Below are 12,097 nucleotides of genomic sequence, written 5' to 3'. Positions count from 1 at the left end.
TCGTAATAATGAAGAGTGATTATGAATGAATGTGTATTTGTGATACCTAGGTAGTAGTAAGGGTTGTGGTTTGTTCCGCTTGCTCTAGGATAATGTTTGAGATTTGATAATAATGATGATTGATTTTAAACTGAATGAATATATGTTTTGAGATCCTGGGCAGTAGCAAGGTTTGTGGTTCGTCACACTTGCTCCAGATCAGAGATTATGATGCCTGGGTAGTAACGGCAGTAGTGGTTATTCCACTCGCTCCACGTTGAGCTTCTAAACACCCGCCTGGATAGTAGCTGCAGTAGTGGTTATTCCACTGGCTCTGGGTTGAGTGGGTAGTAGCAAGGGGGTTGTAGCTCAAACCCACTTGCTCCGCAATAGGTGTTTCAGTCCATGGTTAGCTACCAAGACTTATCGAGTTGGCTATATAACCGACAGATGATATCATTGGCCATAGGACAAGTATGCATCATTTGCATTTGTGTGTATTGTTTGGGTGTGAATCTTATTTGTGGGTTTGCTAATTGAATAATTGCATCTATCTACTAATTGACCTAATTGCTCTATCTGTACTCTTTAATCGTGTATGCCTTGCTTTGTTTTGTCTGTGTTTGACAACTGAGAGATCTCTCATGCTGGCGGTGGTGACGTTGAGGATTGTACTTGATATTGATAATGAGATGTTTGCTGAAAATTGAGTTTAATACTAAATTGTTAAGTTATATGCTGATAGACTGTGGTAATGGAAAGAGATAGGCAGAACGGAGTGTTGGATAAAAGATTGAGAATATATGTTGTAGCTATATCCGGTTTCAGATTTGAATGAAGTAGGTCATCGGTAGGAAGCCCTTTTGATACGCTTGTGGTCCTTTTCAATTATAAACTATTCACTGTACGATTTTGTAAACTAAAGAAGTTTCTTTACGGGTTTTCAAAGTAATACTTTCCATAAAGCATTTTTTCAAAAGGTTATTTCAAGAATAAACTACTTTTAAAATGAAACTAATACTATTTGCAAGTATTTCTTTGCTTTGATGGTATTATCGTCCCTACTGAGAACGTGTGGTTTGTTCTCACCCCAATATCTTCCACCCTTTTAGTAACACAGATTCGAAGACTCACTTGAAGTTGTAGGTGATTATTGACTTTACTTATGAGTTAAGTTACCTTCATAGAGTTCCCTCGCTTATTGCTTAAAATTCTTATTTTATATATATAGAGGGATAGATATTGTATCTGAGCTTTGTTTTGATTTACTTGTATAAGATTTATTATTATTATTAGTAATTATGTGATTATTACTACCTGGTGATGTGTGATATATGATTTTTAATGAGTTGAAAATAATTTTCTGGCATTTTATCAAAGATCGAAACACAATATCAAACTAAAGGCTCAATATTAAATAGTTAATAAGGAAAACAGATTAGTAACACCTTACTTTTAGTACGATCATGACGTATTGGAAGTTGGGTCGTTACACCAATTTCTCATATTTTATAAATATTTAAAAATAAAAACTAGAAAAATAAAAATATTTAAAAATAATAAAAAAATAAAAAATGATCTTATTATAAATATTGTATAAATGAAATTATAAACGTTGAATTTAAAAAAAATTAAATTATTATCCACTTAATATTACCATAAAATAAATATGAATAAAAAAAACTAGAAGAGAGAGCCATGAGGTGGCTTATATATTAGAGAGTTTAAAGAATAAAAGAATATATACCAATCTTATATCAGTCACTATTACATACACACATATGATACATATACGTAGTTGATACATATTATTTATTTAGTTTTTCTAAAATGATATTTTTATGTATTATATATAATATTTTAAATAAACTATATTTTGACAAATATTTAATAAAAAAATTATATTATATAATAATATTTTTAACAAAAATAGTTAGTTAATAAGTATTGAATATAATAATCTAATTATTTATCAAGTAATATAAAATAAAATTTAATTATTTTATATTTTTATTGCAGTTTAAAATATCATTTTAATATAATCTTTTAATATTATAGAAAATTTTTTGCATAATAATTAATTTTAATGAATAAAAATATTAATCATTTTTGTATTTGTATGTTTTATATTTTTAATTACGTAAGTTTGATTAGTTTATGTCTTACTAATATAAGTAAATATATAATGTGATAGACATGTATTTAGAATTATATTATTTATTCTGTTTTTCTAAAAAAATTTGAAAAAAACATGAAAAAGTTAATATTTTCATGTATTATATATAATATTTTAAATAAATTATATTTTTAAAATACTTTTGATAAAAAATTATATTATATAATAATATCTTTAACAAAAGTAGTTAGTTAATAAATTTTGAATATAATAATCTAATTATTTGTCAAGTGATATAAAATAAAATTTAATTATTTTATATTTTTATTGCAGTTTAAAATATCATTTTAATATAATCTTTTAATATTATAAAATTTTTTTGCATAATAATTAATTTTAATAAATAAAAAATATTAATCATTTTTGTATTTGTATGTTTTATATTTTTAATTACGTAAGTTTAATTAGTTTATGTCTTACTAATATAAGTAAATATATAATGTGATAGACATGTATTTAGAATTATATTATTTATTCTGTTTTTCTAAAAAAATTTGAAAAAACATGAAAAAGTTAATATTTTCATGTATTATATATAATATTTTAAATAAATTATATTTTTAAAATACTTTTGATGACAAATTATATTATATAATAATATCTTTAACAAAAGTAGTTAGTTAATAAATTTTGAATATAATAATCTAATTATTTGTTAAGTAATATAAAATAAAATTTAAATTATTTTATATTTTTATATTACAGTTTAAAATATCATTTTAATATAATTTTTTAATATTATAAAAAAATTTTACATAATAATTATACTTAATGAATAAAAAATATTTATATATTTTATATTTAATTATTTAAGAATAAAAGATTATGCTGCCATTTAAAATATTGTGTATTAAAGTATTATCATTTAAAGTATTTATTTATGTACTCGGATATTTTGTATTTATTAGAATCCATTAATGCTCTTCTTTTATATTAGCATTTGATTTTAATTTAATAAAATATAATCTATCTACTTCTACTTAATATAGTAAAACTGGGTTTTCCCTCATCTAACCGAAGTGAGGTGTCGATTCCTCATTAATCCATTTTCCCACCAAAATGAATGCACTATTTTCTCTTCTAAGTTTATTTTATAAAAATATCTTTATTATAATTATACTATAATTAGTATTTAAGTAATAATGCATAATTATACTAATTTAGAAAAATATTTTTATCATAGTTATATAAAATCAATATTTAATGTATTATTAAACTACTTATCAATTATCAATCAGAAATATTTTTAATTATTTTAATAATAATAATAATAATAATAATAATAATAATAATATATTTCTCTAAATGAATTTATTTTAGAAAAATACTTTATTATAATTATATTATAATATTACAATTAGTATTTAATGAATAATGCATAATTATACTAATTTAAGAAAATATTTTTATTATAATTATATAAAATCAATATTTAATGCATTATTAAACTAATCATCACTCGAAAATATTTTTAATCATTTTAATTATATTAATTTTAATTATATTGATACAATTCTAATTCTTATTCATTATCTAATAATTTTATTAATTGCAAGTTATTACCTTAATGGTGATCCATTTATGTTAATAATAATAATAATAATAATAATAATAATAATAATAATATCTTATGATATTGATATGAAGTTGGTCCAGTTACTTTATTCAAAATAAAAAACAATGATTCTAATCATGATATGATATGATAAAATCCTATAATTTTAACAAAACAAATATACGATGTATAACTAACGTAAATAATAAAAATTATCTTAATAATAACTAATTTACATATTTATTTTTTCAATAAAGTCTATATATAGAGTTTTTTGTGGTACATGAGCCTAGATTTGAGAGTCAACTCATTTTCTTTAAATTTATTATTTATTATTCTTCTTTTACTACTTCATAGAATGTATTTTTCGTTTTTCATCAAAATTGATCATTTTAAGGTACAATTTATAATTTTGTATAGTATTTTTTATATACTCATTTTATTATATTATTTTTTTGATAATTTAATGATTGTTCTTACTCCGACTTATTCTTTTCGTTTAATATTCCAATGTGATTGTCTTTTGCCGCAATCATTTACAATGTATCACATCCATGAAATACATCATCGAGTTGTATTCACTGATTCGGGTTCTAACTACATGGATGTAAGCATCCAAAGAAGAAGCAGTAAATGCTATTTTACCGAAGGATGGTTGAATCTACTAACATATTATGACCAACCTAATGGAATGTGAGTAAAATTAGTTTTCTTGGAAGGAGCTCGATTTTTTATTGAGAAATTATTTTCATGGAGTTTTGTAGGCTAAGTTCAAGTTTCATCCCCTCCATGCTTTTTTATGTTTGTTTGGAGATGTTCAAATTGGAGCACATAATGAGATTGAATTCCCTCAATTTAAATTCAGTTTTGCTAAATTCGTGTCAAACTCAGATATGCAATTTCAACGATTGGTAATATATTTAAATTTTCTTATTTTAAGTTTTTCGTTATTAAAATAATTTTATAGCATATTGTGATTTTTTTCAGAAATTACCAGTCTTCTTTTGCATTAATGCAATTCCATTGAGGGGAATAAGGGTCAGTTTAGTTTCTCAGTGTGGCAGTTATATTCCTTACCATATTGCATGAATAGCAGATGATGAAGCTTATTTAACAAGAGGATGGTCTAAATTTGCACAAATTCTAAATGTCCAAACTTATGATGTTTTAGTTGGTTGTCGTACAAGAATGACTCTAATCTATACGTGTCTAAAGACTAGAATAGTTTAAATATTATTTAAGTAATTTAGTTCTAATATTGGTATTTGATTAAATTCGCTTTACATTAATTTAAATTTAAATTATTACCTCAATTTATATATCACGATTATTTTTATTGGATATGTTATTTTTAAATATTTTAATATAAGATTTCTTTTTTCTGATATTTAAGTTTTTTTTTTTTTGGATATATGTATAACTTTTTTTCTCTTTATATTTTAGATTAGCAATGTAGTTTTTAATAAAAGTGTACTTAAAACAAAAAGAAAAAAAATTAAAATATCACTATTTAAAGGAAAAAAATGTACTTAAAAGAAAATAAAACGAAAAATTAAAATTTCTCCATCAAAAAAAATTGTATACAGTTTACATATGAATGGGACTGGAATTGGAGGCTATATATGGATATCAAACATAAAAGCTTATTGCATGCATTGTGGATTATATATATATATATATATATATATATATATATATATATAAAAGAAAATAATTATAACAAAAAAATATTTAATATATGTGATTTAAATATTTTTATGTATAATTAATATATATGTATGTATAAATAAGGAAATATTTAGAATTATTTAACAAAATTAATATAAACGTATACATAAATAAATAACTACTGTAATTTATGAAAATTACTCATAATGTTTTTTTCAAATAAATTTATTCTAATTATATTATAATTAGCTTATGAATAATGTATAATTATATTATTTTAAGAAATTATTTTTATTATAATTATATTATATCAAATTAATATTCAATGCATTATTAAACTAATTATCAATCATCAATAATTTTATTCATTTTAATTATATTAATTGATATAATTCTAATTCTCATTTATGTGCAATAATTTTATTAGTAGATAATTGTATTCAAATAATTCATGCTACTATAATTCTCACAGATCCTAATAATGATTCGTTAATTATATGGTTCTTTATCTTCTACTTTAATTAGTGGATAATAATAATAATAATAATAATAATAATAATAATAATAATAATAATAATAATAATATTGTAAGGACACAAGATTAATTAGTTAACAAATTAAATTTTAATTATTATGTTTTATTTTTTACTCATATTTTTATTCATTAGTTATTTTATTTTTTATATTTAGAGTAAATATTAAATGTAAAAAAAATAATAATATTAATTGTTATCTATTTTAATTTATTTATTTAGATTTATAATTAAATTTGATATAATTATAGCAAATATCTATAATTAATAGTAACATCATGATACTATAACTTTAAGTTGTATAATATAATAAAAAAGAACTTAGCAATTTATATTTACTTCCTATATAGCAATAATATTATATATATTTATATATCTCTTCTTTTAACTCTTTTCTAAAAATATTGGCACATAATTAATGTAGATATATAACATATATTATATCCTGAGCAATTATCTCCATTGAATTAATCATAAAGGTTAATAAAAGATAATAACATAATTTTTACTTAATTATAGCAAGTATCTCCATTAAAAATTAAAATTGCTCTATTTTAAAAAAATTGTATACAATTTGCAAATGAATGGGGTTGAAATTGGAGACTATATATTGATATCAAACATAAAAACTTATTGCATGCACTGTGAAATAAATAAATAAATATATATATATAAAAGAAAATAATTATAATAAAAAAATATTTAATATGCGATTTAAATATTTTTATGTATAATAAATATATATGTATGTGTAAATAAGGAAATATTTAGAATTATTTAACAAAATTAATACATACATATTCATGAACAAAGAAATTACTGTAATTCATAAAGACTACACATGAATTTTTTTAAATAAATTTATTTTAATTATATTATAATTAGCTCATGAATGATGTATAATTATATTATTTTACGAAAATATCTTTATTATAATTATATCAAATAAATATTCGATGTATTAGTAAACTAATTATCAATCATTGATATTTTTATTCATTCTAATTATATTAATTGATACATTTCTAATTCTCATTCATGTGCAATAATTTTATTAGTAGATAGTTGTATCTACAATAATTAATTGTATCCATAATTTTATTAGTCTATAGTTGTATCCACAATAATTCATGCTATAATTCTCACTCATTCTAATAATGATTCGTTAATTATATTATATAGTTCTTTATCTTCTGTTTTAATTAGTGGATAATAATAATAATAATAATAATAATAATAATAATAATAATAATAATAATAATAATAATAATATATGGACACAAAATTAATTAGTTAACAAATTGAATTTTAATTATTATGTTTTATTTTTTACTCATATTTTTATTCATTAGTTATTTTATTTTTTATATTTATAGTAAATATTGAATGTAAAAAAAAAAAATTATTGTTATCTATTTTATTTATTTAGAATCATAATTAAATTTGATATAATTGTAGTAAGTATCTATAATTAATAATAACATGATACTATAACTTTAATAAAAGATAATGGCATAATTTTTACCTAATTGTAGCAAGTATTTCTATTAAAAATATTGGCTAATTATTATCGTGTACAATGAGTGTGTGATATATATATATATATATATATATATATATATATATATATATATATCAAAGGAGTAATAGTGAATTGTAACAATTATTTATTATCTAGAAAATTCGTACCTCAGACATAATTTTTTTTTCTATTTATTATTTTTCATATCTAATGGCCTACGATTTTATCAATAGTATTACCTATGGTAAATTATGTAATGAAAAAGTTTGGAAATAAAATAAAGGCAAGAGTAACGAGTAAAGATGGTCTGCGAGTGCTATTGCAAAATCACGGACACTTGAAAGATAACTGCACGATGAATGTGGTATATAAAAAAGTTTTTGAGAGCTTATAATGAAATGATAATAACAAAATTTCTTAATTAAATTATTTATTAATTTATTAAAATTTATTACTATCAATTTAAAAATTGACAAATTTTAGGTGTTAATGAGTAATGTATTCTTATTGTACATTTATAGCTTGAGAATATTAGAATTATCATAAAAATTCGTATTATTTTATTTCCTTGATAAACAATTTTATAAGTACGTTAATCGTATAATTTTGTATACTAACATTGATATAGTATTGTTTCAGGTATATATTTTGCATGCATCAAAGGATAGCGTTGACTTGTTATTTAGTGGGTTTAAATTATTTATTATTTATTGGAGAACTTTTTGCATTAGAATTCTCTAATTGTTGGTGGATTTAGGTATTACTAGATTATTTATGGTTACAATCAGTATATATATGTCTGATTTATTGAAAAAAGTAGATTACTAAAACCAGTTAATAACTATTTTAGAGTTAATACAATTAACACTAAATTAAAAAAAATGCATAATTCACTACTTTTTTATTAGTCAAATTATTATAATTTAAATTAATTTTAATAAAATAATTTAAATTATAATTTCAATTTTATCACGTGTTGTAATTTATATAAATATAATATATCTAATAAACATATAATTATTGTGCTCACATATCCCACAAACCTAGTCACCAGTCAACCACGGCTAAGATTCTTGTTTTTTTTTTTTTTTTTTTGTCATTGCTAGAATTCATCTTTATATAGTCTAAAGTCCCAACAAATGAGTCCATGAAAATCATTGGAGAACGACCCATGTATTCAATTTTAGGCTATTGGCCCATCGCCATGAAATTTTGGCCCTTACATTTTAACCTAATAAAAGCAAAGTATGGCCCACCATTTTTGCTTATGAGTTTCTTGAATTGGGTCGGGATGAGATATGATTTGGATACTCATGTGCTCCATCTTTAATTAAATCGAGGGAATGAGTTTATTCTTCTATATTCTAATTTGTTATTCTAATACTTTTAAATTGTTAAATAAGAAAACATTAACTATTTTTTCAAAATTTCCAGAAATTAGTTGTACTTATATTTTTGTTTAGCATTAGTAAACATATTTTTGTTTAGCATTAGTAAACATATTTTAAAAAAATTTAAATTACTCTCAAATGGTTGTGTCCTTCCTACCTACAAATATTTAAACTATATTTAATTTGGTATTTATGATAAGACACAAATACAGAAGACCAAAAAAAATGTGTTTAGAAATTGGAACTGGCGTTGCAATTATAAAACGTGAAACATTTTTATTAATTATGATTCCATTTTTTTTAAAAATTGTTTGTATATAATCTTTTTAATTATTTTATATTTTTTATAATAATGTGAAATCTAATTTTTTTAATTTATTTATTAAATATATTTTAATAAAAATTAAAATAATAAATATAAATATAATAACTATATATTAAATATATTTTCTCTCATAAATTTAATAACTATATTAAATATATTATTTATATATTATTTATCAATTATATTTAATCTCAACTATTTAAGTTAATCGTATATATATATATATATATATATATATATATATATATATATATATATATCCCCTATCTTTACTACTAAGTAAAGTAACTTCCAGGGAAAAAAACCTACCAACAAAGTTTAAAAATGTATGTAAAGTTAAAACTATATATTTTTTTAATGCATAACAAATGATGAGTAAACTAAAACACAAAATTTATCTTGAATTATTAAATTATTGACAAAAGTACGCTCTATATTTGTTTACAACAAAAAGTATTCTCAAAATATTTTATGGAATTGTAAAGTATCATTTTGATTCTAATATTTGTGCTAAATTTTAATTTGATATATAACGTCTTAAACATTTTCAATTTTAAAAAAAAATTAAAATTTTTATTTTAATTTCAAAAATTTTTAAATAAATTTAATATTATTTTACTGTTAAATTTGATACAAAAAAATAGTATATTTAAGAGTCAATAACGTTTGTTTTTAATACATAAGTGAAACTGACCTATCAATGACCACTAATATAAAGGTTTTGGAATAATCTCAGCATACAAGCGATTAATACTTACAAGTGTTACAAGTTCTTTATCCTCAAACGCGCCTCTTGTGGCATGTGTGTTTCATGCGCCTCCTTAACAAACTTTTAAATCAATTAACGCGCGAATATATAACTTCCTTTTTTCAAAGGATTTCGTTTCTTTTTTCGAATTTCTTGCCTTCTTTGTTCGATCTTGTTCGTGCATTTCTCTTTACCTTTTCATTCGTTGTTTACGTGCGTTTTTCATTGGTTTCTCCTTCGTCATTTACGTGCGTTTCTCTCTCTATTTTTTTGCTTCATTTTTCTCGATTTTCATGGTTTCTGAAATCAAGCTTTGAAATTGTTTTGAAGATAATGGATGATTCAAGTTTAGATTATCAGCTGAACCAGGGTGAAGTAGATTTTGAATTTGAATCGAATGAAGTTCCTGAGGTGTGATTTAGTTTCAGTTAATTGTTAATTATTGAATCTGAATTTGATGCAGTTAGTCTAGCTGAATAATGCGTGAACATTGACTGTGAAATTAATGCGTGAACATTGACTGTGAATTGAATCTAATGTACTAGTTTTGATTAATTTTATGCATTTTATACCAGACGTTCGAGTGTAGATCAGAACTATTTGGATATATTTTAGGGAAGTTTGGGTTATTTATATTTTATGGCTTTTCTTATTATTTTAGTTGAATTGTTGTCATTCGGGTGTAAATAAAGAATATTTGGGTGTATTTAGTTGAATTGTTATTTTTTATGACGTGCATAAACTCTATAGTATATCCTTGTTTTTAACATGGTGTATTTTTTGGGTGTATTTTGTAGCCCCTCTGTGTTGTTGATGACCAGTTTGTTCTCAAGGTTGGAATGACTTTTAACACCCTTGAAGATGCTACAAAATTTTACAAGGACTATGCAAAGGCTGCAGGTTTTTCTACAAGAGTTCGGAGCACAAATAAGAAGGGAATCGAAATTAAAAATCAATTGATTACATGTAACAGAGAGGGAAAATGTAAATCTAAAATATCTCCGACCGAGAAGACAAATCCCACAGCTGGTTTAAATTGTCCTGCAAGAATTTATATACACACATTGAAGGATGTTGGTGCTTGGATCATTTCGAAGGTCGTGTTGCATCATTCACATCCTTACTATCCAACTCAAGCAGAGATGCTCAAACAGCTCAAGGAACTAAGCATGTCCGTCCGTCGTACAATAGAGAATAGCGAGAAAGCCGGTATCAGACCAAGCAAAACTTACCAATCATTTGTTGCAGCAGCCGGGGGTTATCGCGAGTTAAATTTTATCGAAAAAGACGTGAGGAATTACATCACGAGAGAAGTGCGGAATGTTTCGGAATAAGAAGATGCAAAAGAATTCGGGAAATACTTATTAAGAATGAAAGAGAAGAATCAAAAAATTTTTTGAGCTCGAACTCGAGGACGATCAGTCGATTAAGCTGCCTTTTTGGGCCGATGCAAGGAGCAGAGCTGCCTTTGAGTATTTCGGAGATGTTATTTCATTCGACACAATCTACAATACAAACAGGTAATATGATGTTCTTGTTTATGATGCTAAATTAATGTTGTTTTATGAATCTACTACAGAGGTGTATATTGGATGTTTTTGGGTGTATAAAATCCTTATTTGGGGGTTTAATTACTCTGTTGATCTCTAAAGTTTCGCAAAATTTTCAATTAGGTCCCTATACTTTTTCTTTTTAATTGAGTCCTTGCACCAAAATTTCTTTTTAAATTAAGTCCCTACACTTTTTTTTCTTTTTATTTAGGTCCCTATACCAACTCTTTTTTTTTTTAGTTGGGTCCTAAAATTAAGACAATTACTACTAAGAAGGACTTAATTGAAAAAAATATTTAGTGTAGGGACTCAATTAAAAAGAAAAAAGTATAGGGACCTAGTTAAAAATTTTGCAAAACTATAGGGACCAACAGAGTAATTAAATCTTATTTGGGTATATGTAATGATTTTAATTCTATTTTGTCTGTTGTTTTATGAATCTGCTGCAGAGGTGTATATTGGATGTTTTTTTGGTGTATAAAATCATTATTTGGGTGTAAGTAATGATTTTAATTATGTTTTCTCATAATTTGTTTTAGGTATAATTTGGTTTTTGGTTCTTTTGTCAGGGTGAATCACCACGGTCAGTCAATACTTCTTGGATGCGCTTTGATGAAAAGCGAAGATATTGAATCATTCAAATGATTATT

The sequence above is a fragment of the Arachis stenosperma genome, chromosome 4, assembly GCF_014773155.1.
Source record: "Arachis stenosperma cultivar V10309 chromosome 4, arast.V10309.gnm1.PFL2, whole genome shotgun sequence".
Classification (NCBI taxonomy): Eukaryota; Viridiplantae; Streptophyta; class Magnoliopsida; order Fabales; family Fabaceae; genus Arachis; species Arachis stenosperma.
This window is presented reverse-complemented; position numbering follows the sequence as displayed.